This window comes from Schistocerca serialis, chromosome 1 (genome assembly GCF_023864345.2).
Source record: "Schistocerca serialis cubense isolate TAMUIC-IGC-003099 chromosome 1, iqSchSeri2.2, whole genome shotgun sequence".
NCBI lineage: Eukaryota > Metazoa > Arthropoda > Insecta > Orthoptera > Acrididae > Schistocerca > Schistocerca serialis.
The window spans coordinates 725,672,331-725,694,730 of NC_064638.1; the positions used below are offsets into that span (position 1 = coordinate 725,672,331).

Below are 22,400 nucleotides of genomic sequence, written 5' to 3' on the forward strand. Positions count from 1 at the left end.
TACAATTGTTGGGGCCGCACATTTCTGATAAATCATGGCGACATTGACTTGTCTTGCAATATACGTGAAAATAGGAGCCAGAGCAAATCTGAATATTAGCTGTGTCGGATATATCTGCACTCTGCCGTTAGTGGTGCGATGTGCAAACTCGTTAGGTGCACTCGCGAGTGCCTGAATGGGGCGTGATGTGATTACTTTTCTTTTCCGAACCACCTCGCGCATTAATTAATGATGTAACAGTGCCACTAATAACTCGTACAGATTGGAATTTGTCGCTTGCAGGTTTACGGAGTACAGGTAATGAACAGATTTATTTGGTTTTTGAGTAAATTTGATTTGTAGATCTTATTGACAGGGAAAAGTTTGTCACTGGGTTCAAGAAAAAATGTGGAACGCTTCACGATTTTGCGTGTCATCCTTGCGCAGGGGCCATGCTAATCTTCTCTGTATCGTTCCAATTTTAGTATATGTACCGCCGAAGCGAGTACGAAATACTGCCCTCAAAGCGATGTATATATAGTTACACACCAGTGTCAAAACTATCTTCTAATAGCCGTGTCTTATGGCGTATTGTAACTTCTATAATGTGATGCAGTTTGGCTGAATTCCTAGCCTATTTGCTGCTATGGCCCTAGTCTAGGCTGATGCTGTGCAAAGTTTTCACATTTTATTTTTCACGCGGTAAAAAAAAGACACTTTTCTGTAGAAACGTTCCCGTACATTTACAAGCACAACTGTTGAGACCGCCATCTAGCAGTAGTCTCCGGAGTTGAGCTCTCGTAGCTGACTATTAACTCTCGCGGGTCCTTTCGCATCGATGTTGAATTAGCAAGCCAGGAAAGCGTAAGTGAAATTACGGGCATCAATAAAGACCCTTCGGTATGTGCAAGTGCTACAAATTCGGCAAAACTGACAAAGCGTAATTTAATTTTCATCACGTTACTGTTCTGTGCTGCCATCTGCGGGCCACAACACATACCGTGACAGTGACGTGCTCACTTCATTCAAATTCCGTGCAACAGCTGATCGGAATGGAAAATACACGGATATTACGAAATTGTATTATAAAACCGACGACGGATAGAAAATACAAGTCGACACTTGAACCCGTTAATTCGCTTTGGATTCGTTACTCTTTACTACGAAACAAATAAAACAAAAGGAAACGGAATGTGACAACCAGACGTAAACTACACGCTTCTAATTCGAAATGATTGCTTTCCTTTGTCGTAATGACCCAAAATGCTCATTGAAAACTAAATTTTATTCATGTATTATTCTAATTTAGCATATTATGAATGTTGTTAGGCATATGGTTTCATGTTACATGTAATAATATTTTGTTTATGGACATATAAGTGTAAATTTTTTTCATGTCCTACTTTCTATGTAACGGAATGTATGGCAAATCCTATATCATTTTTATAATGATGAGATACAAGGATGCTAAGTAAATAAATAAATACATTGCCTACTAATATTCCTGTAAAACAAAGATACACGTTAAAAGGACGAGATTTATTTATCTTTTCCCGTGTGAAACAATGGTGTTAATAATTAAATTGGGTTGAACCAAGAGTAGAAGCTAGATTTGTAATAATAGTATGACTATTCATACTTAATCATGCTGTGTATAGGTTTGTGAATTTAGTTGAAAATAATTGAACATTGTGTGTTGTAATTTTGGATCATTAACGGATTTCCATTTTGTTTAATAAACCAGCGTGATTTCTTTGGTGTATTAGGACCACAGAAAAGTGTAAAAAGTTCATTGGTTTATGGACTGGCAATGTGAAATAATAAAGTATGTTCACTATATTTTGAACGTAATATAATACAGCATGAATGCCAAAATATAGTATGTAAATGTAATATATCTCTCAAAGATATATTCTCCACTATGTAAAACATAAGCCAGATAGTTGGTAAAGATATTTTGCACAGAACTTGGTGTGTATAGACAACAAGCTAACAATGTGTGGAAAAACAGTCTGTTTCTGACTAGTAGAAATGAAGTAGTCTCAATAGATCAATTAGCATGTGTTACCTGTTTCAGGAAGAGAGGTGAGTTCCTTTGATAAATCCTTTGTGCATTCAGAAACCTTGTAATTCAACTGTTTCATTAACTCTCACTTAGTTGTGGTGAGATAACACTGGCATCTTACATATTGTTCTTACTGAGAGGAACATTTTGTGTTGAACGGCACCAAAATTATTGTTTTCAGTCTGTTAAACACAATACCTCAATAAAACTACCATTAATGCCGATAACACTGAATGTATACTAAACATTGCAAAATGCTTCAGATTTGTGGCATTACCATGAGTTTTGAAATATGAGTAATTTAACCAAATTTGGTTTCTTCTAACCAAGTTAATGTTTGCTATGTTTCACAATGATAATGTTGGCATCAAATTCCGCACAGCAAGTTTAAAACACCTATTCATTAACACACAGTATGCACAAAATGTTCCCTCCGGCACTTCCTGCCCAATGTAACAGAGGCTGCTGATCATTTTACATCCAGGATAATGTTGGGCTTGCATTTGATCTTAGCATTAGACACTGTTGGTGCTGGTGAGTTAACCACTGGCTGTTCAGTTTGTTGATAATGCAACGGAATATGGCAGATACCAGTAAAGACTACAGGAAAGTTGAAAACTGGGATACCAGTTGAATATTTAAGTTCAGTGTAAGGGACCATTCCATTTTTTGGATATCCAACTTAGGCCCACCAAGAGCTGTAGCAAGTTTTATCTTAGCAAAAGCAACAAGTCAGTGCTTGAAGAGTGTAATGTGAAGTAAAGTTCAGAATCTAAAAAAGCAATAGTTCTCTTAACTGTGGCTTGAGATAGCATACCCTTAATTCAAACAATGTAGAATTGTAACTATGCAACTGAATATGTAAATGAAAAATAAATATTCTTTTTTTACAAAAAGAATGATAATTAATTAATTTATTTACTTATGTATTCATTGAGGGATCATTTCACAGTGATGATGAACTTGTCATTATACAATGTAAAGAAATAGCTCAAAACACACACACATAGAATATAGAAGTATGATTTTAACGGGATAGGACAGGTGGTCGGCAGTGATCTTGATGAAGGAACTATTCATCACTGCACACACTAAGGACACCCACTGCTGACTCCTGGACCGTGAACAAGTACATCTCCATGTCCTCTCTGTTCACCTGGAAAAATTGAGTCACTCAGTATGAGTGAGGTGTTGAACTCGGAAGACTGACAAATCATTGCTGTAATGCATGACACATTTCAGCACATGACTTTCTTGTAAAAGCGTAACCATGTATTGATGTGTGACAGGCTGTTGTAGTTATATTCTCTCTAAACACTTTTGTGAGTCCTATAGAGCAATCTTTAATTGAGTCATATACATTACTTATGAATAATGTTTTAGCTGCATTTTTAAACTAGTCTGTTTCAGTAATTCTCCTTGGGAAATTTATCATACAATTTTATTCCCCAATATAAGGTGATGTTTTAAGTTTATTGTTTGTTTTTACTTGGTGAATGTGAGTCGAAACTGGCTCTTGTTCCACACGTACATAAAGAAGTGTAATTGAAATACTTAGTAATATTTTCCTTGATATGCACAGGAGCTTGATAGGTTTACTCACTTAGTGCCATAAGAATAACCAGTTTCTTTTTAGATCTCTTTGCAATGAACCTGAACCTGACCACTACCTCTAGTTATTATTCTTATGACCCTTTTCTGCAGTATGAAAACTGTGTCCATCATTTGTGACTTCAGTCTCAAGAAAAGAATCCCATAGCTAAGAACTAATTGTATGTTGCATTAGTATGTCACTCCAAGAAATTGGCTGTTACCAACTGATCATAAAACCCATGATGATGAAACCCAAAGAGCATAACACAATGATGATGTCCTTTTTGCCAGCATCTTTCTGTGTTCATACAAACGTATAATGACAATCAGTATTCACCCTTAAAAACTTCAGGTTTGTTAGATAACTTATAGATTTATCATCTATGTTTAATGCAACAGAGTGGTCTTCTTCATTATGATGAAGAGCATGCTGTTTGTTTTCTGTTTATTCAGTGTTAATTTATTACATGCTGTCCAGTTGTAAACATCGATAATGGTTTCATTTGCTTCCTCTAATAGGGGTTCTAGTATTTTATCAGTGACAATGATGTTGCTGTCATCAGCAGAGAGACCTTTTTCTCCACATCTTACACTGTTTGGAAAGTCATCATTGACTGTCAATTATGTGTCATGAGTTTTGTCTTGGTGCAAATATTGCATGTTTGCTGGTGGTCTCCAGTTGTATCTAGTGTAAAACCAATAAACCTGAAGATAACTGACAAGAATTTCAATACTGAAATTTTGTTATCCCAAAATTTTGGAAATTTCTACCATCTTTAATCCTAAATGGGACAAGTGTCAACTTCTTCCTTTAGCAAAGAGTCTATAGAAGTAATAGATGAAAATCAAAACTGGACTGAGCATGTAACTGCAAAATGCAAGGAGGCATCAGCATCTCTCCATGTCCTACAAAAATATAAAAAGCCTTTCCCTCTCTACATGAAAAAGAAACTTGTTGAAACACATATACTTCCAATTATTGACTACAGTGGGGTTAAATTGCTGTGACTTTCCCAGGGGACCTCATGTCAGCTGGAACCAGTTATGAATGCATGCGTGTGATGTACTCGTATCTGTAACATGTGACTCATTGATTATACACTCCTGGAAATTGAAATAAGAACACCGTGAATTCATTGTCCCAGGAAGGGGAAACTTTATTGACACATTCCTGGGGTCAGATACATCACATGATCACACTGACAGAACCACAGGCACATAGACACAGGCAACAGAGCATGCACCATGTCGGCACTAGTACAGTGTCTGTCCACCTTTCGCAGCAATGCAGGCTGCTATTCTCCCATGGAGACGATCGTAGAGATGCTGGATGTAGTCCTGTGGAACGGCGTGCCATGCCATTTCCACCTGGCGCCTCAGTTGGACCAGCGTTCGTGCTGGACGTGCAGACCGCGTGAGACGACGCTTCATCCAGTCCCAAACATGCTCAATGGGGGACAGATCCGGAGATCTTGCTGGCCAGGGTAGTTGACTTACACCTTCTAGAGCACGTTGGGTGGCACGGGATACATGCGGACGTGCATTGTCCTGTTGGAACAGCAAGTTCCCTTGCCGGTCTAGGAATGGTAGAACGATGGGTTCGATGACGGTTTGGATGTACCGTGCACTATTCAGTGTCCCCTCGACGATCACCAGTGGTGTACGGCTAGTGTAGGAGATCGCTCCCCACACCATGATGCCGGGTGTTGGCCCTGTGTGCCTCGGTCGTATGCAGTCCTGATTGTGGCGCTCACCTGCATGGCGCCAAACACGCATACGACCATCACTGGCACCAAGGCAGAAGCGACTCTCATCGCTGAAGACGACACGTCTCCATTCGTCCCTCCATTCACGTCTGTCGCGACACCACTGGAGGCGGGCTGCACGATGTTGGAGCGTGAGCAGAAGACGGCCTAACGGTGTGCGGGACCGTAGCCCAGCTTCATGGAGACGGTTGCGAATGGTCCTCGCCGATACCCCAGGAGCAACAGTGTCCCTAATTTGCTGGGAAGTGGCGGTGCGGTCCCCTACGGCACTGCGTAGGATCCTACGGTCTTGGCGTGCATCTGTGCGTCGCTGCGGTCCGGTCCCAGGTCGACGGGCACGTGCACCTTCCGCCGACCACTGGCGACAACATCGATGTACTGTGGAGACCTCACGCCCCACGTGTTGAGCAATTCGGCGGTACGTCCACCCGGCCTCCCGCATGCCCACTATACGCCCTCGCTCAAAGTCCGTCAACTGCACATACGGTTCACGTCCACGCTGTCGCGGCATGCTACCAGTGTTAAAGACTGCGATGGAGCTCCGTATGCCACGGCAAACTGGCTGACACTGACGGCGGCGGTGCACAAATGCTGCGCAGCTAGCGCCATTCGACGGCCAACACCGCGGTTCCTGGTGTGTCCGCTGTGCCGTGCGTGTGATCATTGCTTGTACAGCCCTCTCGCAGTGTCCGGAGCAAGTATGGTGGGTCTGACACACCGGTGTCAATGTGTTCTTTTTTCCATTTCCAGGAGTGTATTTCACCATCATATAAACATCTCCATTGCCAGATGGCATTTAATGACACATCTAACTAAAGAAACAGTAATGATTTCCATTGTCCCTGTACACACTTGTTGCCCTTTACATCCTTCTTTCTAACCAGATTTTCCTCTTTTCCCAGTGCTCTTTGCTGGTACAGTCTACTTAAATTTCCCTTCCTCAGAACTCACTGTGTCAAAAGATATCAGTTTTGTACAAATATAAATTCTTTTAATATCTAATACAGGAAAATTAAAAAGACCTCTGGAGAAAAGGGAACCAGTTGTATGAATGTCAAGAGCTCAGATGGAATTACAGTTCTAAGCAAAGAAGGGAAGGCAGAAAGAGGGAAGGAGTATATTGAGGTTCAAATGGCTCTGAGCACTATGGGACTTAACAGTATATTGAGGGTTTGTACAAGGGCAATGTACTTCAGGGCAATATTATGTAGACGAATGAGGACGTAGATGAAGATGAAATGGGAGATATTATTCTATGGGAAGAGTTTGACTGAGCACTAAAAGACCTAAGTCGAAACGAGGGCCTGGGAGTAGACAACATTCCATTAGAACTATTGATAGTCTTGGGAGAGCCAGGCATGACAAAACTGTATCATCTGGTTTGCAAGATGTATGAGACAGATGATATACCCTCCGACTTCAAGAGAAGTATAATAATTCCAATCCCAAAGAAAGCAGGTGTTGACAGGTGTGAAAATTATTGAACTATCAGTTTAATAAGTCACGGCTTCAAAATACTAACATGAATTCCTTACAGACGAATGGAAAAACTGGTAGAAGCCGACCTCAGGTAAGATCAGTTTGGATTCCATAGAAATGTTGGAACACGTGAGGCAATATTGACCCAACAACTTATCTTAGAAGATAGATTAAGGAAAGCCAAACATACATTTCTAGCATTTGTAGACTTAGAGAGAAAGCTTTGGACAATGTTGACTGGAATACTCTCTTTCAAATTCTGAAGATAGCAGGGGTAAAATAAAGAGAGCAAAAGTCGATTTACAGTTTGTACAGTAACCAGGTGGCAGTTATAAAGAGTCGAGGGGCATGAAAGGGAAGCAGTGGTTGGGAAGGGAGTGAGATAGGGTTGTAGCTTATCCCCGATGTTATTCAATCTGTATATTGAGCAAGCAGTACAGGAAACAAAAGAAAAAATTGGAGTCTGAAGTAAAATCCATGGAGAAGAAATAAAAATTTGAAGTTTTCCAGTGACATTGTAATTCTGTCAGAGACAGCAAAGGACCTGGAAGAGCAGTTGGACAGAAGGGACAGTGTCTTGAATGGACGGCTGACGGAATTAGGTTAGGAAATGAAACACTTAAAGTAGTAGATGAGTTTTGCTATTTGGGGAGCAAAATAACTGATGATGATCGAAGTAGAGAGGATATAAAATATAGACTGGCTATGGCAAGGAAAGCGTTTCTGAGGAAGAGAAGTTAGTTAACATTGAGTATAGATTTAAGTGTCAGGAAGTCTTTTCTGAAAGTATTTGTATGGAGTGTAGCCATGTATGGAAGTGAAACACAGACGATAAATAGTTTGGACAATAAGAGAATAGAAACTTTCAAAATGTGGTGCTACAGAAGAGTGCTGAAGATTAGGTGGGTAGATCATGTAACTATTGAGGAGGTACTGAATAGAATTATGGAGAAGAGGAATTTGTGGCACAACTTGACTAGAAGAAGGGATCGGTTGGTAGGACATGTTCTGAGGCATCAAGGGATCACTTATTTATTATTGGAGAACAATGTGGAGGATAAAAATCACAGAGGGAGACTAAGAGATGAATGCACTAAGCAAATTCAGAAGGATGTAGGTTGCAGTAGGCACTTGGAACTGAAGCACCTTGCACAGGATAGAGTAGCATGGAGAGCTGCATCAGACCAGTCTCTGGACTGAAGACCACAATGACATCATCATCAACAACAAAAACAACAACAACAACTACTACTACTACTACCATTACTATTGTCATTATTATTATTATCATTATCAGAACTCACTATATCAGAAAATATCTATTTGGACACCTATAAATTCTTTTTATATCTGCCCCAACAATATTATTGTCATTATTAATATTGTTACTGTCATTATTATTATCATTGGAAGCGGCAGTAGCAGAAGTGTTGCCTCTATTAACGTTATTAGCCCTTACTACTATTTATTCACATTGTCTCTTCAGACACTCAGATCATTTTGTTTTTCCAGAATGAAATTTCCACTCTGCAGCCGAGTGTGTGATGTTATGAAACTTCCTGGCAGATTAAAACTTTGTGCTGGACTGAGACTTGAACTCGGGACCTTTGCCTTTCATGGGCAAGTGCCCTACCAACTGAGCTACCCAAGTGCGACTCACAACCTGTCCTCACAGCTTTATTTCTGCCAGTACGTCGTCTACTACCTTCCAAACTTCACAGTAGCTCTCCTGCGAACATTGCAGAAGTAGCACTCCTGGAAGAAAGGATATTGTGGAGAAATGGCTTAGCCACAGCCTGGGGGATTTTTCCAGAATGAAATTTTCACCCTGCAGCGGAGTGTGCACTATTATGAAACTTTCTGGCAGATTAAAGCTGTGTGCAAGATTGAGACTCGAACTTGGGACCTTTGCTTTTCACGGGCAAGTGCCCTACCATCTGAGCTACCAATGCACAACTCGACCCGTCCTCACAGCTCTACTTTCACGAGTACCTCATCTTGCCTGCGAAAGGCAAAGATCCCGAGTTCGAGTCTAAGTTCAGCACACAGTTTTAATCTGCCTGGAAGTTTCATTTTATTACAATTTGCTATATTAAAATAGTTGTTATCTCTTAGATAACTGCAATGTAAAAAAAAGTATTGTCTGTGTGAAACACTGGTCTGATGTAAGAGAGGACTGGAAGACCCTAATCTGTTCATTTTAAATAAATAAATCTTAAGAACAGGATGAGACCAAATACACTAACTTGAGATTCTCATATCTTCATCTGTTTCTTGTCTGACAATTACATTACTAAAACTTTTATCATGAGCAGGTAAGTGAACTATTTCTAATTGTTGCACCGTGTTTTCCAGGAAAGACTGAAATCCCTCACTTTGTATTCCTCTTGCACCTAGTGCTTTAGTAGTATTTTAGGGTCAACAGAGTCAAAAGCCTTGACATATTAATACTTGTCAAGAACTTCAGAATGGTTCAAATGGCTCTAAGCACTATGGGACTTAACATCTGAGCTCATCAGTCCTACAGACTTATAATTACTTCAACCTAACTAACTTAAGGACGTCTCACACATCCATGCCCGGGGCAGGATTCGAACCTGCGCCCGTAGCAGCTGCGCAGTTCCGGACTGAAGTGCGAAGAACAGCTCGGCAATAGCGGCCAGCTAAGAGCTTCAAGTACCACATTTATGAACTGATGGTTGATATTGTACTTCCCCAATTTGAAAATAAAACTTTGCTTAATTAAAAAGGTTGTCTTTCTTTCATGTAACTCATTAATCTGTGTTTTATGATTAATCAGTTATTTTTGAGAATGCATACAGTAGTGTAACTGGCCTGTAGTGCCCAGACACGTCCGTAACAGACACACAGAGGAGAACAACTGTACTACCCCAAAACTGCTTCACAGTTAATAGCTCAAACATTGTCCTTACAAATACCCATATTTTACAGTTCCAAACAAATAATAATGACTTACAGGGATCACAAATAGAGATTAATGGGCATACAATGTATGTGCTGTATGTACGAAGTTCTTGGGTATCCAGGTGGATAATGAACTGAGGTGGCACAGGCATATGGATAACTTAACCAAAAAGTTCAGTTCTACCTGCCTTGCTCTGAGAAATATCTTTCACTGTCTTGATCTGCAGACAAGACTGCTAGCATAATTCCACTCAGTTCTATCCTATGGCACTGCAGCGAAGGTGAAAGTAGGAAACAACGGAAAATCCAGGATGGACTAATGACAATGCGATGAAAAGGATAGATAGCTACTCACCATGTAGGGGAGATGTTAAGATGCAGATAGATGCAACAAAAAGACTGTGAAACAAGTAAGCTTTCAGCCAAAAAGGCCTGTTTCTGAATTAGACAAAACACTCTCTCTCTCTCTCTATCAGCCTCTTTCCTAAGCAGTCACAGACAGTTGTTGTGTGTGGGTTGTCTAATTTAGTAAGAGGTGCTTTGGCTGAATGCTTACTTGTTTGACATTCCTTCTGTTGTGCCTATCCCCAACTCAACATCTCTGCTATATGGTGAGTAGCAATCTATCCTTTTCATAGCATTGTCAAAGGTGAAAGAAGTACTTAATGCTGCAAAGTGTGCAATAAGAGTGTTGCATGAAAATGATTACTGAGCATTATGCTGATGGTAGTATAGGAGGAAATTGCAGTGGCTTTTTCAAAGTAGCTTTTTCCTCTTAGTATACATATATAAACCAGACAAGAAATAACTTTCATAATCACCAGTTTTAGTAGATTATCACTTGTTATAATTTGTTGCTACAGCAACTGAAGGAAATAACCAGCAGTGATTTTTTTCTGCCTGTTACTATATAACCTGACACACACTGCATCGCTAAAGGATCACCTCCATGATGGAATTCACATAACGCAATGTGTGAATGAATGTTAAGCAGAATAAGAATAAGATTAACAGTAACAATAGGACAATGTCTGATCAAAGAGAAAAAAAACAGAAAATTAAAACAGATCACAAAGTAGGTAATACATTTGAAAAATGCTGGAAATCTGGCAGGGAATCTGTCACGTAGGAAAAAACTGTGCAAGGAAGCTAGAATTAGGATAATAGTTGTCAAAATAAGATTTTTCAGTCTGGTTAGAGGTGTTACTAGCAAAGTAAAGACCAACCATCAGATGTGTTTCATGAACTGACGTATTTCACATGTGTGTTGAAAGTACTGATACATTGTTTCCTGGATGTACAATGATGAATTGATCAGTTTCCCAAAGGAAGGTCTAATAAATATACAACTGTTCACATTGTGTGCTAGAAAATCTGTTGTTTTATATCTATTTCAGGGAATTTAATATAAACATTATCCCTGTGAAATCTAGCATGTGTTAACTTGTTTAGTATAGGCCTACATAATTCAAAGCAGATACTAAATTTAGTGAAGTGTTAGCACATATTCAGTACTATTGATATTAATGGTAGAATGTGATTTTGTGTTTAACAGACAGTAAATGCTATACATAATATCCCATGTGCCGTATCTCCATATGCAAGTAACACTTAATGAAACTATTGAATTATAGGGTATCTGAATGCAGATAAGAGCTATCAACAAGAAGTCTTCCATTATGGCACAGGCAAGACATTGCTACTTGAACTATTTAGGATACTTCATTTCAGCCAGACATCGACTGTCTTTCCACACATATTTGACTTATTATCTGTATACACCAAGTTCTGTACAAAATACCCTTTATCTGTAGGTCATCAACATATTCTACGTTGCTTATATCTTATGTTGTGGAGAATTCATCATTGAGAGATATATTTAATTTATCAGCTACCTATTTGATATTCAGGCTGCATTATATTCTATTCAGTTTGCCATTTCGCTGTTGGCTATACATAACCCAATGAACATTCTAAACTTTTGTGTAGTTCTAATTAGTCAGTCACGCCGTTGAAAATTTAGGGATCTTATAAATGTGTTTTAGTTTTCTTGTCTATTCTGATGCAATTTCATAAATACATTATGAAGGGCAACATTTTAATTCCACTAGTACCGCACTAAATTACAAACTTAATTAAGGTACATTCCGTTATTAATGTATGAACCAGAAATCTTCACCCAAATTCAGAAATCTAACACAAGGTATCATTCAGTATAAACATCGGCCAACTATTATTGTAAACGTAACTCCCGCCTGAAGTTCAGTCCAATTTCAATTCAACACGATTATTCCACACGGTAAAAGGCACATAGATTTCGATCTTTTATACGGATGGCTTAGATTTACAGAACCCGGAGTGGGCAAATACATTTCGAAGCAGAAGCGTGTAGTTTACGTCTGGTTGTCACATTCCGTTTCCTTTTGTTTTATTTGTTTCGTAGTAAAGAGTAACGAATCCAAAGCGAATTAACGGGTTCAAGTGTCGACTTGTATTTTCTATCCGTCGTCGGTTTTATAATACAATTTCGTAATATCCGTGTATTTTCCATTCCGATCAGCTGTTGCACGGAATTTGAATGAAGTGAGCACGTCACTGTCACGGTATGTGTTGTGGCCCGCAGATGGCAGCACAGAACAGTAACGTGATGAAAATTAAATTACGCTTTGTCAGTTTTGCCGAATTTGTAGCACTTGCACATACCGAAGGGTCTTTATTGATGCCCGTAATTTCACTTACGCTTTCCTGGCTTGCTAATTCAACATCGATGCGAAAGGACCCGCGAGAGTTAATAGTCAGCTACGAGAGCTCAACTCCGGAGACTACTGCTAGATGGCGGTCTCAACAGTTGTGCTTGTAAATGTACGGGAACGTTTCTACAGAAAAGTGTCTTTTTTTTACCGCGTGAAAAATAAAATGTGAAAACTTTGCACAGCATCAGCCTAGACTAGGGCCATAGCAGCAAATAGGTTAGGAATTCAGCCAAACTGCATCACATTATAGAAGTTACAATACGCCATAAGACACGGCTATTAGAAGATAGTTTTGACACTGGTGTGTAACTATATATACATCGCTTTGAGGGCAGTATTTCGTACTCGCTTCGGCGGTACATATACTAAAATTGGAACGATACAGAGAAGATTAGCATGGCCCCTGCGCAAGGATGACACGCAAAATCGTGAAGCGTTCCACATTTTTTCTTGAACCCAGTGACAAACTTTTCCCTGTCAATAAGATCAACAAATCAAATTTACTCAAAACCAAATAAATCTGTTCATTACCTGTACTCCGTAAACCTGCAAGCGACAAATTCCAATCTGTACGAGTTATTAGTGGCACTGTTACATCATTAATTAATGCGCGAGGTGGTTCGGAAAAGAAAAGTAATCACATCACGCCCCATTCAGGCACTCGCGAGTGCACCTAACGAGTTTGCACATCGCACCACTAACGGCAGAGTGCAGATATATCCGACACAGCTAATATTCAGATTTGCTCTGGCTCCTATTTTCACGTATATTGCAAGACGAGTCAATGTCGCCATGATTTATCAGAAATGTGCGGCCCCAACAATTGTAGCAGTGCTGAACTTTTGGAGGGCTTTTCCAGTTGGTCATCAGTGCCTACATTTATCTGTACTCTGCGAACCACTGTGAAATGCATGGCAGAGGGTACCTTCATCTGTACCAATTATTAGGGCTTATTCCATTCAGGTGGGGGGCACGGGAAGAATTACTGCCAAAATTCCTATGTGCATGCTGTAATTAATTTACACTCGTCCTCACGATCCCAAAGGGAGCAATATTTCATTTAAATCCACTTCTTGAAACTTTGGTAGTAGACTCTCTCTGGATAATTCCCATCTAACTTCGAGAGTCTACCATTTCAGTTTTTTCGCCCATCTATATACTCTCCTGCATGTCAAACAAACCTCTGACCATTCTTGCTGCCCTTCGCTGTATACATTCAAAATCCTGTGCTAGTCCTTTTTGGTAGCGGTGTGGGTCCTACACACTTGAGTAGTATTCTAGGTTGGGTAGCAGAAGTGATTTGTAAGTTAGACCGATAAAGCTGAAACTGTGCTTATGTAACCATTGCATTCTGTAGTCATTGGGCTCAGTTCGAAGGGAGACTCATCACTGAAGACAATTCCACTCCAGTCAACGAGTTTTCTGGCCGAAGATGTCTGCTGAGATGCCGCGGTTAGCGGTGAGATACCAACCAGACTATTGTCCGCCATACGGCCCGAGAACAAGGGTGATGTCCTGCGGTGCCATTTCTTTACTTAGCAGGACTCCTTTGGCCGTCATCCGAGGCACCTTTTCACTTCAGTATGTCGCTAATATTCTACGCCCTATTTAATTGGCTTTCGCGTCATGCCATCCTGTGCTTACATTTCATCAAGATAATGCCCTCCCGCATACAGCGAGAGTTTCCACTTCTTGTCTTCGTGTTTGCCGAACCGTGTCACAGCCAGCAAACTTGCGGGATCTCTCTCGAATTGAAGACGTTAGGAACATAATTGTAGAGCCCTCTAACCAGATGGACATCTTGACAATATAATGCGCCAATTGGACAGCATTTGGCACGATATCCCTCAGGGGAACATCAACAGCTCTGTCAATCATCGTAAGCGAAGTGACTGCTTGCCAGCGGGTTATTGACTTGGCTCAGGTTGTGAAGCTCTTTCTCTTGAATGAATCATGCAGTTTTACTGAAATTGTAATCATTTGTTCGTCTGTTCATCTGTGTCACACCTATCGATCCGTCCCAGTCGAATAATTTCTTCGTGGTGCTTCGTTTTTTGCCTTGGTGTGTATTTTCCTATTCTTCTTTTTCTGTGTCTTTAGTTAATGATCTGCCTGCAATGATCACACTCTCTTAAGCACATAACGTTTCAGGTGTGACAACTGTGATATATTGTTTTAATTTTGCATCACGAGATATTTACTTTTATGGCATCTATTCCATAATTTAATGATTGTTCTTTGTTTGCTTCGTGATTAGGCCAGAGGATTGGATGGTTTCTCCTAGGTATTTAAATTTGGTTACTTCAGATATTTTACCAAACTGTGTAAACATGGGATATCCATATAGGTACGGATGAGAACCTTCAATGTATTGAATTTTTTCATAAGAAATTTTCCGGTCACTTTTAGCTGATATTTCCTGGAGTTTTTAAAGGCAGTTAATTGCCTCTTCTCTGTTATGTGAAAGTATCGCTCGATCGTCTGCATAAACCAAACATTGTAAATTAATTTGCCTTCCACATAGTCTGCCAATGGTTATTCCGTTTACTTCTTTGCGCCATGCCCTAATTAACTTTTCTAGTACAAGATTGAACAGTAAGAGGCATAATCCGTCTCCCTGCCGGATCCGTGTTTTTGTATCGAAGGGCTGAGGCATTTCACTTTGGAATTTAACTTTGAGCTGGTAACGGTTAATGTTTGTTTAATCAACTGTCTTGTCTTTGCACCCACTGTGAACTCTTCTAGTGTATTGCACAATGTATATCCATCTAACGAATCGTATGATTTTTTGAAGTCCACAAAGCTGATCACCTTACTTTAGGGATTTGTAAATCCGTTTTGAGGTTGACGATTTAATCCACATACGATCTAATTTCCAAAAATCTGCTTGATATTCGCAAATGAAATGTTCTGTTTCTGTTTCAAAGTACCTGAGACAATAGATGTTTCGCGATCGATTGCCTTTTCTACGATGTCATGGACGTGTTCTTCCAGGGGTACGTGGTGTGCACACATTTCTCACTTTGCCGAATGCGCCCTCAGAAGAGTTTGCCCGTTTCCCCTGCCAGCATGACCACAAAGCCATTCCTCGTCGAGCACGCAAGTATGTAGATTGTGATGGTATGGCGTTCGATCTGCCTTGCATTTTCAACACATTACTCGGCTGTTTGCGACAACATGTGGAAGTGATGTGGGCTGTTACCGTGCAAGAATTACATGTCTACGTGAGCGTCCACATCAACGAGTGCAAGACTGCATCGTTGCCGGAAGAGGCTACACAATGTGCTGAAATTCCTGACCATCTCAATTTGGGATATGGACCTGCGATTTCTATCATACACAGTGCACAACTTTCATATGTATGATGATTTTTTATGCATGTGAGACCACTGCATCAGAGAGTTAGTTTTTCAAATGAATCTCATTAACTGTTACTCAGATGGCAATTGTTTAGTTTATAGTGTACAGCAATACAGTCTTCTCACATTGTCGCTGTTTTAATATAATGGCTGTAAGAAGACATAGATAGGAGCAAGTATCTTGTACAACTAATACCTATTTTCGTAACTGTTAGGCCGCACGGCGACAGGAAACAGAGCATTTCAAAATGAATCTGGTGATTACAAACGGCTACAACTACTTAATGCATGTTGGGACATCGATAAGAATATAGGATCCGGTAAAAAAAAGTTAACTTTTTTTTTACGTAGTTCAGATGTGTTCTGTATGGCTCGTTCATCAAACAGATAACATTTAAGTGATACAATGTTTCACATCGTACATTCTGATGCACATGTGAAGTCATCGACGTGAGCGCATTAGAAATGTGTATTTTGAGCTTAGGCATTGTTTTCATAAAAGGAGGAATATGCACATAGTCTTCCATATAACCTTATGAAAAAGAAATCCATGGGTGTCAGATCAGATCTAGATGGCCAAGCGCAGAATACAGCATCGTCATGTCCAGCGCGACCCACGTAACGCTTCAGAAGCCGTTTAAAAATGTGCGAACCATAATACACTAGTGCGGGGTGTTTCATCTTATTGAAATAGCGTAATCCGTGCAATCCGCATTAGGCTTTGACGCAGGGTTACCGTAATTTCTGTCTGAGAGACCGGGACATTAAGAAAACTGACTAAAAGCAGACGTAATTTTGGAAGCAGAAACCGGGGAACTTTTCTTAAGCTTCAGAAAAAGTGAACAATGCGTGTTGGGAGGTTGTGAACCGCTGCAGCGAACCGCCCACGGTGGAAGTCTCTCACAGCAGCAGGTTCTCTACCCAGGTACGTCAAGTACCGGCTACCCGTAAGGCAGTTAAGTCACACTATGTTCAAGGAGGAAGAAGTGTGTACTGTTGCGGCTGTGGCCGTATTAAAAGAAAGAAAGAGGAGAAAGAGAAAATTGCAAAGACATCACATTACTATCACAAGACTCTACAGGGTATAGCCGAATAAAAGATTTAATGCAAAGGTACGTTTACACATTTATTGTTTTGCCGATCAGCTGCTCTCGGAAGTACTGGAATTCACGATGTACAAATTTAAATTTTTTTGGTGAGCTAGTAGGTCTGATTAAGTTTGGACCTTAACCTAGTAGTAGAGTCCACTGATTTCAAAGACATGCCGGCCGCGGTGGTCTCGCGGTTCCAGGCGCGCAGTCCGGAACCGCGCGACTGCTACGGTCGCAAGTTCGACTCCTGCCTCGGGCATGGATGTGTGTGATGTCCTTAGGTTAGTTAGGTTTAAGTAGTTCTAAGTTCTAGGGGACTGATGACCACAGCTGTTAAGTCCCATAGTGCTCAGAGCCATTTGAACCATTTGAACCAAAGACATGTGATGTGTAACGGTATGATAGCACATCGCTAATTCCGCTGCTGTTACTAATTTTCGCTCTTTGAATGAATTTGGAACAAAATAACTGTCGATTTTTTTGAAGGGCATGCAGAGTACACGTTTGGTTTATGCTTTACGCTACCTGACGAACCTCAGTATCTGCTCGTCCCCCACGTGCAATGGAAACGTAACACTTACAAATTACACATTCTGTTTCATAGTCACGTCTCTCTCGTTTTATAAAGAACAATTTTTCTGAATGTTTCCCTTGGGATGGACACTTCCTCTTTGGCATGCTGAGTTCATTTGAAGCAATCAAACACTTTGGTAACAAATTAACCGCGATACGACTCGGTCAGAGGAACAGAGAACCATGTTGCTGCAAGCTCTCAGAGAAGAAATCTGTGCGTCGTATTGCGATTCACTACGCTTTCTGAACGATTGAAATTTTGATTTTTTACGTTCTCCGTAATCCTTATCGACTATCGCTGTGTATTAAATAGTTATAACTGTTTGCAAAACGCTGTATTCATTTTAAATCGCCCTGCATTTTTCGCAGCTCGCAAGTTAGAACGCGCGCAAAGTACGTGATACCACAGTTGAGCACGGGAATAAGGGTGCTTAACATTGATGGCTATGGGTTCAAATGGCTCTGAGCACTATGGGACTTAACTTCTGAGGTCACCAGTCCCCTACAACTTAGAACTACTTAAACCTAACTAACCTAAGGACATCACACACATCCATGCCCGAGGCAGGATTCGAACCTGCGACCGTAGAGGTCGCGCGGTTCCAGACTGTAGCGCCTAGAAACGCTCGGCCACCCCGGCCGGCGCTTAACATTGATCATTTACATCTCAGAATGTGATACAGAACAAAGCAATGACTTCAACCGTACATTGTACAAAGTGACTAGACGGCATCTTAAAGATGCGTGAAGAGGAGGAAAATTTGACATAAACACCTCGGGCAGGATCCTATACAGCTATCATATTATGAAGAAGTTGGTTGCTACGTGTCGCCTTCTGTTCAGAACAGTCCCGTCTAGGATTAAGATAGCGGGATTTAGTGCACCAGCCGAGTTGCTATACATGCGTGGTAGTCAAACCAAGAAGTATACGTGCATGCATGTGAAAACGGCTGTTGTATTTTTGGAAGACTGGAGTGTCTACAGCATACTCATTTCGAAGATGTAGAAGAAAGGGTTCACGACAACCCGAATTTGTGCCCCAGTCGTGATACGAGAAAGATCCACAAAACATCACAGAACTACCACCAGTCTGAACTACAAGCACCACACACCAACAGATTAAACGCCACAGTGAGCCGTAGATCCACACGACGCCTTGTAGCATTTGCAAAGGTACAAAATCACAACTCGCCGGACAACACTACACACCTTCAGCCTGCGTTGTTTCGCCAGTTGAACATATCCAGCTTCATGTGACGCTGTGAATAATGGCTTTTTGCGAAGTAGTCGATTCCAAAATGTCCATAGCATGCGGTACCCTTCACAGTGCTCGTTCGGAAACTGGTTGAGATGGACATGCTTTCACAGGAAGCAGCAATTCGTTCAAAAATGGCTCTGAGCACTACGGAACTTAACTTCTGAGGTCATCAGTTCTCTAAAACTTAGAACTACTTAAACCTAACTAACCTAAGGACATCACACACATCCATTCCCGAGGCAGTATTCGAACCTGCGACCGTAGCGGTCGCGCGGTTCCAGACTGTAACGCCTAGAACCGCTCGGCCTCGCCGGCCGGCCAGCAATTCGTGTTTGAAACCGTTTGTTAGTGACAATACGTGACACTTGTTTCCGGTTCCTGCCGGTTAGGGTCTTTCTATGACCACTGTTTGTACACTACGTTACATTCCTGCGAATGGTATACCATTCCTTGCAGACACGATAGGCCAGGGTTTTCAAACTGTGCGTCGCGACTCCCAGGGGCATCGCAGCCACACAATAGCGGCGTTGCGATGACTGCACGAAAGAACGGCAATAATTTGGTTTATTTGTTTTCCGAATAAAGAAACAACGTGTGAGCTAGTAGTGATCACTAGCGGACCGTCAAGTAAGTGTAGCTACTATGGCAGAGTGGTAGGCGACAGTCGAATCGTACTACGTGACTCATTTATTTTATTAAGTAACAGTCAGTTCGAAGAGTAGTTCTGTCGTATGTAGATTGTTTTGTTGTTTTGTCTTCTGCGATTTGTGCTTCTGTCTCAGAATGGAAAAAACTTTTAAATATACGTATAAGACGTGACGTTTCAAACGTGTCAATCAGTTCTAAAGAAGTGAATCGACGACAATGGAGGAAGTATAACGACAGTTACTTGAATTTCAGTTTCACATGTAGTGCTAGGGCCGCTTTAAGGCCCAAGCGACAAATGACGATCACAGTCGTCATTTGTTTCAAAGTCCTAGCTACTGAAAGCATGCTGCCTACCAAAATGAAACTACATTGCGAGATAAATGCCAGTAATTGGCAAACAAACCACGTGAATATTTTCCCCACAGGTTAAAAGAAATGACAGAAGAAAAGTAAATTTTCAATAACAAGCTATGATCTCTACTAAGGATCTTCATTCGTCTTACAAAGTTGCCTATCGTGTAGCAAAGAGCGAGAAATCTCACTTCACGGCGGAAGCCCTCCTTTTACCATCTCCTCTGAACATTTTATGTTTTATGATAGGTGAGTCAGCTGCCCAAGCACCTGGTAAGTGTGCCTTTTCCAGACAAAACTATTAGTCGTCGGATATTCAATGTGCCTGACGACATTAATGACTTGTTGGTTGGAAAATTCAAAGGAAATCGTGATTTCGCTGTTCAGTTGGTTTAAGCTACAGACAACCAAAATGATAACATCTAATTTGTTATATGTGGTTTATACACGACAACAAACAACAAACAAACAACTATTGATCATTATCGAAAGTATTTGAAGACCTTCTTTGCAGGAAAACATATCTTGGTTCAAAAGCAACAGGCCTCTTTGAAATACTACACTCTTTTTATAGGAGAATTCTGTAGGCGTGTGTACAGATGGACGTCGTATTATGGCTGGCCGTTACGCCGGATTGCAAGCTATGATACATAAAGAGGCTCTTTCGTGCCGTTTGGTCTCATTGGTTTACTCACCACGAAGAACTGGCACCGAAAAGCATGAGCTCGCTGGCATTCACTGGAGAATGTCCTGAAAAGGGTGTATGAACTCATGAATGAACTTTATTCATACTTTGGTAAAGAGATACATTTGGATTCCGAGAAGGCTTTAGACAGTGAATTTGTTTTGAAGCTGGCGTATCTTTGCGTAAACTTCGAAAAACTCAGTTATCCATATAAGATAACGTGAGCAAAATTCTGCAACTCTTAGACAAAATGTCAGTCCTCAGAAACAAACTTCAGTTGTGAAAGACGAAGTTGGATGATAAAGGTATACAATGATTTCCTTGCCCTTCACACGGTTTTACAAGACAGTGACTTTTAGTTGAGTGCAGAATTGAAGTCTGTGTTTGTGGGTCATTTAATGAATCTAATTTTGACGTAGAAAAGGATGAAATATATAGCCATAAATTGTTTTGCATTCTAACCATGGGAATAAATGTTCTGACAGCAGATATATTTTAAAACGAAGAATTAAGATGATTCTCGTTAACAATACTATCTATGCCAAACAAGAACTCTTGAATTTGAATCGAAATAATTAGTCCTTTTTTTAAAAAAACAAAAAAGTGTAAATCGGCAGCATGTAACCACACGAATATTTTACGTTTCGTTTTAGATATAAATATATGTTTTCTAGATTTCTTCTGATGACGTTGATTGTGAATATGATCTGTGGAACAACTAACTAACTAGTTTCAGCTTCGCCTTCAATGACGTCTCTACTCAAATTCTTATTTATCTGTATATCCAGCAGTGTCAATTGGAAAAGATCAACTTTGTAAAAAATGGAATGGAACTCTTGTTTTTCGTTTCTTCTAAATGTTGCACAAAAATAGCAAATTGAAATCTATTCTAGGCCAGTATTGTGATAATGCACGAATATATCGCAGATGTATATATGATCACAGTCTGTCCAGTAAAAGCCCGTCACAAGCGAACATGAATATACATAACTCACGTAGTGCCTGTCTTGCTTAGAATAAGAAGGTGTGAGAACTGTTACGCACTTTTTCCCGAAAGTGTTTAGAGCCTGCGCATGGGAAGGCAACAAATCAGCACCAAACGGCTGCGACGTCTCGCTCATAGCAGTAGGAAAAGACTTATCGATAGCCACCTGTCGCACTGCTGTTCTAATTTAAACTTTTGTGTTGCCAATTGCAGAGGAAAAACTGTGAAACTTTCAAGACTGTTCGTGCTGCAGTATTGCTGTCGAGGTGATTTCAAGCAGAGGCACATATACATGTAGTGATATTTTTGGCATTACCACTGTTGACTGCCGGCCGGAGTGGCCGAGCGGTTCTAGGCGCTACAGTCTGGAACCGCGCGACCGCTACGGTCGCAGGTTCGAATCCTGCCTCGGGCATGGATGTGTGTGATGTCCTTAGGTTAGTTAGGTTTAAGTAGTTCTAAGTTCTAGGGGACTGATGACCTCAGAAGTTAAGTCCCATAGTGCTCAGAGCCATTTGAACCATTTTGAACCAATGTTGACTGGGCGACTTCGACAGTATTCTGTATGGATGATGCAGAGGTAGGGTTGCCATCCGCCCCGATATATGGGGACCGTCAGCCTTATGGATCTTCTTGTTCTGACATCTCATAAGACCCAGTTTTGTCTCGATTCTGCAAAATAACTGTTACGAGCTTGACTCAGGTACTGAAGTAACTCCATCTGTTAGCGTAACGAGTAAATGCAGCCTCAGCTTTTTTATGTCAACAAGTCTTTGTTGATAAGGTTATCTGATAGATGGCGTTGTATGTTGCGTAATCTGTATCGATGATGCAAGTACCTTCTAGCTCTAGCGTCATCATTCGAGTAAATACCAGACTTCTCCAGTGGT

General features: G+C 40.7%; 1 protein-coding gene and 2 non-coding genes across 3 annotated transcripts in view; 2 read left to right on the forward strand and 1 right to left on the reverse strand.

Annotated features, from left to right (window-relative positions):
- LOC126427820 (uncharacterized) overlaps positions 1 to 22,400 on the forward strand; it is a 328,244-nt gene that overhangs the window by 139,322 nt on the left and 166,522 nt on the right. The window lies entirely within an intron of this gene.
- LOC126424352 (U6 spliceosomal RNA) lies at positions 382 to 488 on the reverse strand. Its single transcript, XR_007576163.1, has one exon. It is a non-coding gene; the product is annotated as a U6 spliceosomal RNA (small nuclear RNA).
- Positions 12,902 to 13,008, forward strand: LOC126424364 (U6 spliceosomal RNA). The gene has a single exon (XR_007576164.1). It is a non-coding gene; the product is annotated as a U6 spliceosomal RNA (small nuclear RNA).